The sequence below is a fragment of the Hydra vulgaris genome, chromosome 02 (assembly GCF_038396675.1).
Source record: "Hydra vulgaris chromosome 02, alternate assembly HydraT2T_AEP".
In the NCBI taxonomy this organism is placed as follows: domain Eukaryota; kingdom Metazoa; phylum Cnidaria; class Hydrozoa; order Anthoathecata; family Hydridae; genus Hydra; species Hydra vulgaris.
The window spans coordinates 64,710,221-64,718,362 of record NC_088921.1 but is presented as its reverse complement, the minus strand read 5'-3'; positions in this window follow the sequence as shown (position 1 = coordinate 64,718,362).

The following is an 8,142-nucleotide window of genomic DNA, read 5'->3' as shown; positions in this document are numbered from 1 at the left end:
ACGTAAAGATCCTAATGTAAACAATACAAATTGTGAGTCGTTATGTGTTAAAATAATAAACAAGTTAGCTAAAAATATCATTATCAATGCTATTTATAGACAGCCAGCTGGTAGGTTAAAAATATTCAAAACTTATTTGCGTACATTCTTAAACTCTAAAATTATATTGCGGAAGGATGTTTACGTAGTTGGGAATATTAACATTGACTTATTTAACCATGCTTTAAATAGTGAAGCAAAAACTTCTTCTGGTATTCTTCTCGAATACAACCTTATCCCAACTATAAACAAAGCAAAAAGAGTAACTAAAAGATTATCGACATTATAATGACATCGACATTATAATGACAACGACAAGATAATGACATCGACATTATAATGACATCGACATTATAATGACATCGACAAGATAATGTAATAACTAACAATTTTCATAATAGCCGTTACAAAACTGGTATAATCAGGACTGACTTAACTGATCATTTCCCTATTTAATGATTTGATGATTTGATTCCTATTCAATAACAAATCAATAAAATCAATAATCAATAAGTCAATAAGACAATCAATAAAATTGACAAATCAATAAAAGACAGAGACAAATCAATAAAAGCTCCATAAGCCAATTTAAAGAATTATTAAATGATGACGTCGATTGGAATCTTATACTGCAATCCCACGATGTTATTTATGCTTATGATTTATTTCTAAACCAATTTTGTAAAATGTATGAAAAGGTATTTCCTTTAAAAGCAAAAGTAATAAATTCAAAGTCATTTATATCCCCGTGGTTGACCAAAGGCCTTCTAAAATCATTAAGGAGAAAACAGAAATTGTATGATAAATGTTTAAAAAATAAAACTTATAAAAATGAAATTAATTACATACAAATAAAAACTTATTTGAAAAAACTAAAAAACGATGAAAAGTTAATTATTACGCTAAATTACTAGAAAAAAACAAAGGAAGCACTCGAAAAACGTGGAGTGTTATTAGAGATTTGATTGGGAAGAGAAAAAATGCAAAAAACAACTTACCCCATATACTTATTATTGATGGAGAACTAGTTTATCATAAAGAAGTTATTATTGAGAAATCAAACAGTTTTTTCCTTGATGTTGGTCCAAACTTAGCAGCAAAAATTCAAATTGGACAAAAAAAATTTGATTCATATCTTACTAAAACTGATATAATTATGGACGAACCGATTTTAAACAAAAGTGAACTGCATAATGCTTTTAATAGTCTGAAAAAAAATAAAAGTGTTGGCATAGATAAAGCTAATGTTAATGTAGTAAAATCTGTTTTTGATATTATTGAACCCTCGTTATTCCATATTTTTAATCTCTCACTTAAATCAGGTCATATTCCAGATAAATTAAAATTGCAAAAATAACACCGATTTTCAAATCTGGTGATGAGACTAATGTTTCAAACTACAGACCAATTTCAGTCTTGCCCTGCTTTTCGAACTAATTCAACGCATTATGTATAACAGACTTTATAAATATTTAACTAAAAATGAGATTTTTTACTTTAATCAATACGGTTTAAAACAAAACCATTCCACTGACCATGCAATATTTGAATTGGTTAAGCATATATCAAATGGGTTTAATAGTGATTGCTATAAAATAGGGGTTTATTGATTTATCTAAAGCCTTCGACTCTCTAAACCATAAGATACTTTTGAAAAAACTAGGAAATTATGGTATCAAAGATCAAAGTTTACTTTGGTTTAAATCATACTTAACTAACAGAAAGCAATTTATACTTAAAGAACCAAAAGACTCGAAAAGCAACTTAATAACTTGTGGGGTACTCCAAGGTTCTATTTTAGGACCTTTAGTATTTTTACTTTATGTAAATAACTTGTATTTAGCATTAAAAATATTCAATACTATTTTATTTGCTGATGACACTAATTTATTTTATTCTCACAAAGATATCGATGTTCTTTTTAGAATAGCAAATGAAGAATAAGATAAGATCAATGAGTGGTTTATAAGTAAGATATGGTTTATGGAAGTGGTTTATTAGATAAGATCAATGAGTGGTTTATAAGTAACCGTCTTTCATTAAATGCAGAAAAATCAAAATTTATCCTGTTCCATAAGCCTAGTAAAGCCGTGAATATTCCTATTAAATTACCCAATCTTTTAATCAATAACGTAATAATTCAAAGGGAGTTGACTGCAAACTTTCTGGGAGTGCTTTTAGATGAAAAATTGTCATAAACCCATATATATAAATTGTCATATATATGGAAAACACATATATATTAACGAAGATTACTGCATGGAGACGAATAAAATAAAAAAGGAATTGCGTGAAAAATGAAAATTGAAAGAAAATCGGGAAAATTTGCTTCCATATTATAAGACAAGCTTATTGTACGCGAGTGGAAGACAAATAAAAAGTAATTTTCTACTTATTTTATTTACGGTTTATTTAATTTTTATTTATTTTTTGAATATTTTTTATCGATAATATATCAATAACGAAACCCTTTAAAATGAATCCGAAAACGTTTGAATATGAAAGTTTTTTTGAAAACATTTCAGATACGGTTTTTAAAATAAATGATCAAAACACTTTTGATAAATATGACCTTGACAAAAACTTTTTTGATAACTTTTCATTAATGAATATGGCAACACCTTACATGTTTCCAGATGAAATAAATTAGTATTCAAAAGATATTAAACCTTATGAGAGCCTTTCTCTTGTTCATCTTAATATTAGAAGTGCTAAGGCAAATTTTGAAAACTTTAAAATATTCTTAGAGGAAAGCAATTTTATTTTAATATTATTTGTTTAAGCGAAACATGGTTAACTGATGACGAATTTAACGAAAGCACGCTTTTTCAATTAAATAACTATGAAGGAGTGCATTTGCAGAGGAAATCAAAAAAAAGGGGCGGGGGTGTTGTAATTTATATCAAAAATAGTTTGCGGTATAAATTACGAAACAACCTATGCATATCTGATTACGACAGGGAATTTGTTTCTATTGAAATCATTAACAATGACTCTAAAATACCTTAATATCATGCGTTATAAACCGCCACAAACATCAACAGAAATATTCTTAAATCATCTTTAAATTATTATTTTAAAAAGCTTCCAAGGAAAAAAAAAATTTATTTTTACTAGGAGATTTAAATCTTAATGCTTTAAATTATGAAAATAATAAAGAAACACAAAGTTTTTACAATTATTTATTTCGATTTGGTGTAATTCCTCTCATAAATAAACCAACGCGAATTATAAAATATTCGGCAACACTAATAGATAATATAGTAACAAATTCTTTATTTGAATTCTTAAAGAAAGGAGTAATTAAAACATCTATATCCAGTGGCGGATTAACCATATGCGAGGCCATAGGCAAGTTTTCTATTATATTAGTTGAGTTTTTAATTCTTGTGTTCTATTGTGTTTTGGATATTTATTAGAACGTAACGAAGCAAAAAACGCACATAGGTTTTAAATGTACATTAAGTATATTTTTTATTTTGGATGAAGATGCACTAATAAGACTACTCAAAATGCGATACCATTTATTTTTTTCGCAGATTTTAGGAGGATCGATTACATTGACTCAAAACTTAACCTTTCTGACTTTTAAAGACGCAAACTCATCAATTAAATCAGAACAGTCCAAGGACAGACTTATTTTATTTTCAATGGAAATTAAAGCTAATGCAGATAAGCGGTCTTGACCCATAGTGGAACGTAAATAGTTTTTTATGAGTTTTAATTTGAAAATTTTTATGAGTTTTTAATTTGGTTTTTTACATCATTCATTACTTACATTATACCAAAAAATTGTAACTCGCACACAATCATAACACAACACTTTTTATACCAACAACAATCATACTATAGCCATAGCAATATAACAAACTATAACAAACGAGAAACTAAAAACAAAATTGTTGTCAGGAAAAGTAAAAAGATCGTTAATGAAGACATTAAAGTGCTCACAAAAACAAATATGGCATAGCGACGTCAAACAAATATAATACTACAGAAACCACAAATCTTTTCAAATAAAACCAAAAACGTACCAGGATTTTGTATATTAAAATGTACATAAAGAACTCAACTCATAAAATGCATAAAGACTCAAAGTCAGAAGGAAGAAACAAGCGTCCTCATAAAAACATTAATGTAAAATAATAAAAATAGTATGTAAATGTGATAAATTAGTAAAAGAAAAATCAGTCTTTGCAATGGAGTCTAAGTCTAAAGTTGGAGACTCTCCTTGCAATGCAAGGAGAGTCTCCAACTTTAGACTTCACCAACTCACCAAGGATATTCCCAGGGAGGGGGCAGCCCCGCTTATGGGACTATTGTCAATAACTGTTAGCAAATGTAGCCATACTTCATCGAATCCATAATGGATAAAACACCTATACATGGAATAAACACTGATCTATGGCTCAAAGAAAAACCGCTACAACAAATACCCGGAACCAGCATAACATCCCATCACTGCTCAGATTATGTCTTGTGCAACAGTAAAAATGTAAAGACAATATTATATAAAATAAATAAATAAACAAACAAAAAGCCATTCAGTTAGGAGGATGGAAAAACAGAAAAAGCCTTTGAGACGTGTAGGTGTATATGGGCAAAGATATATTTGTCACAGTCATTATCAATGTATATGAGACTAGAAACCGCATACTCTTTCATATGGTTGCCAGGCATTATGTATAACGCAAAAATTGCTACATACATAATAATAGATGTATATGTAAAGTTGAATATTTTATAAAAATACTGTTTATAAAAATACTGTACGCATACATTATATTGAATTTTAATAAATGAGTTTCGTTGTTTATATTTATTGTACTAAGAAAATTTTTTTATATTACTTGTACTAAGAAAAAAAAAACCGAGGCCACCTGAGCGCGAGGCCACCGGCAAATGCCTGCTTTGCCTGTGCTTAAAACCGCCGCTGTCTATATCGGATCACTTTCCGATATTTATTTTAATAAATACCTCAAATGAAATTAAAATAAATAAGTAAAAAACAATCACAAGGCGGCATTTTTCTTTGGATAGCCAGGTTAACTTTAAAAGTGAGTTAGCCAATATTGACTGGTCAGATTTAGAATCCTCAAATGATACCATTTTTTATGATAAACACTTCCCTAAAGTAGTAAAAACAATTAAATTTAAAGACATAAATTCACCTTGGTTGAGTAAAGGTCTTAAAAAATCACCTAAGCGGAAACAATGATTATATATAAAGTACCTTAAAAAAATGCGATTAAACAAAATCGGAATACAAGAATTATGCAAGTCTCTTTGAGAAAATTAAAAAAAACCGCTAAAGCTAGTTATCATAATAAACTACATGAAAAATGTCAAACAGATTCTAGGAAAACATGGTAAGTATTAAATGAAAGTATTGGTAAACCAAAAATTAACAAACCGTGCTTTCCTAAAACTATAAAAATCAACCACAAAACAATTGATGATGAAAACGTCATTGCAAATGAGTTTAACAACTTTTTTGTTAATATAGGATCTAAACTTGCATCCCAAGTTCCTAGTGTAAACAAATCTTTTGATAAATATTTAGATCGTAATAAAGATGAATTGAATAACGAAAAACTAACCATGTCAGAATTTGAAAATGCTTTTAAATGCCTAAAAAGAAACAAAGCAATCGGAATCGACGATATTAATACCAACATTGTAATTAACTGCCAAAACGAGCTTAAAGTTCCTTTATTTAAAATATTTAAACACTCCTTAAAGGAAGGTATCTTTCCTGAAAAACTGAAAACTGCGAAAGTAAAACCTATTTTTAAATCAGGAGGTGCAAGTGAAATAGGCAATTACAGACCAATATCAATACTTTCTACATTTTCTAAGGTACTTGAGAGAATTATGCGCGATAGAGTATATATATTTTTAAAGAAAATAATTTTATTTACTCCAAGCAATTCGGTTTTCAAAAAAATACATTAACTGAACACGCAATCCTTTACCTAGTTGATGAAATAAAAAACTCTTTTACAAACGGATAGAAAGCTACTTAGATAAACAAGTGCAATCTATATACTATGGAGATAATAAACTCTCTAATCCTTCTATATTAAAGTGTGGTGTTCCTCAGGGTTCAATACTTGGGCCTTTGCTTTTTTGAATCTATGTTAAAGATCTCTATCGATCATCAAAAAGAATTTCAACTATAATGTTTGCTGATGATAGCAACTTTTTTATCTCCGGATAAATTATAAACGAACTGTGCGTAGAAATGAATCAAGAATCAGAAAAAATTTCTGGATGGTTTAGGGCAAATAAACTTTCGATTAACTTAAGTAAAACGAAGTTTTCTCTATTTCATCCTTCTTATAAAATAAATAACTCGAATCTCCTCTTCCAAAGTTTATTGAAAATAGAGAAATAAGTAGGGATAATGTTACCAAATTATAGGTGTTTTTATTGACGAAAATCTAAATTAGAATAAACATATCGCCTATTTAGGTAGTAAAATATCTAAAAGCATCGGAGTGATATACCGATCACGCCATTTGTTGAAAAAGCCGCTTCTCAAACAAATCTACTATAGCTTTGTTCAAAGTTATTTAAATTACGGTAATACAACATAGGGTAGTACCTATAAAAGCAAACTAGAACCTCTCTATAGTAAAAAGAAGCATGCTATACGAATAACTAATCTTAAAAATAAAAAAGAACACACAAAGCCTCTTTTTGAACAGATGTCTTTACTAACATTGTTTGAACTAAATATATATAATGTTCTAATTCTTATGTATAATAGCAAAATGCAAAAAACTCCTTCAATTTTCTATAGTCTTTATAAACAAAAGCCAAAGTATAAAACCTGTTGCGCACAAATAGTATCCTTTTAGAGCCCTCATGCAAAACTAAGCTTGAGCAATTTAAAATTACTTATCGTGCACCTCATATCTGGAATAAGTTTTTATTACTATATCAAAATATTACTGACTTTGAAAATTTAAATGGCTTTAAAAAAACTATTAAAAAGAGTATTTTAAAGTATAAAAATTTACTTACTGATTTTTTCTAAACTTGTTCACTGCTAGCTTCTTATATAAACTCTTATTTTTTAATATACTTAAACATATTTTTCAAACATTGCGTTAGCAATAAACGTGGTAATATTAAGAAAAAGTAACGATATATGTTTGTATAATTGTTATCTTACATATTAATACAATTATAATGTAACAATTTAACGTAAAAATGTTGTAAAAACTTTTATTTTTCTATATGTATATATATATATATGTAAAAAAATATATGAAATATATATATGTATGACAATGTAAAGCGGTTCTGGATGATAAGACCTTTTGGTCTTCTGCAAGTTTCCCGCGTTCTTCTTACAGTTCTTATTACAGAAGTTTGTTTATTATTTATGTTTATGATTTTTTATATTTATATGTATATTCAATCTTAACGAACCTTTATTATGTAATAACGAAAATGTATACTATGGAAAAAAAATAAATAAAAAATGAAAAAATAAAATACTGTAACGTTGCCTGGGGTAGCACTAATCACACTAAACTTAAGAATATTTATAACTAACAAAAACATGCTTGCAGGATAGTATTTGGGGCAACCAGAAATGCACAATGTGAACCTCTCATACGTCAGCTTAGAGCTTTAAATATTTATAAGCTTAATATTCATCAAGTTTTACTATTTAGGTTTAAAGCAAAACGTGGGTTATTTCCAGTAATATTTCAATCCTATTTTAATGAAATCTCTCATAAATATCGAACCAAATTTTCAGAGAATAACTTTGTCGTTCCAATAATACATCTTAAATTAAGTTCTTACCAAATTCAATATCGAGGACTTTTTGTTTGGAATAATTTTTATCCAATTTTTAATGAAAAACAAAACTTCATTTTAAATTGCGCTTTGGAACATTTTAAGGCGAATTTAAAACGGCATTTGCTAAACATGGACTTTGATATATTAGGTTTCAGATATCTTTTTTAATATCTTTTTTTACAATTTAAAAAGGTTTGAATTAAATCACTTAAAATAATCAGTTAAATTTTTGCATTTTCTTTAGCTTTTGTTATTAATGGTTTATAAACCATTAGTAACAAACGA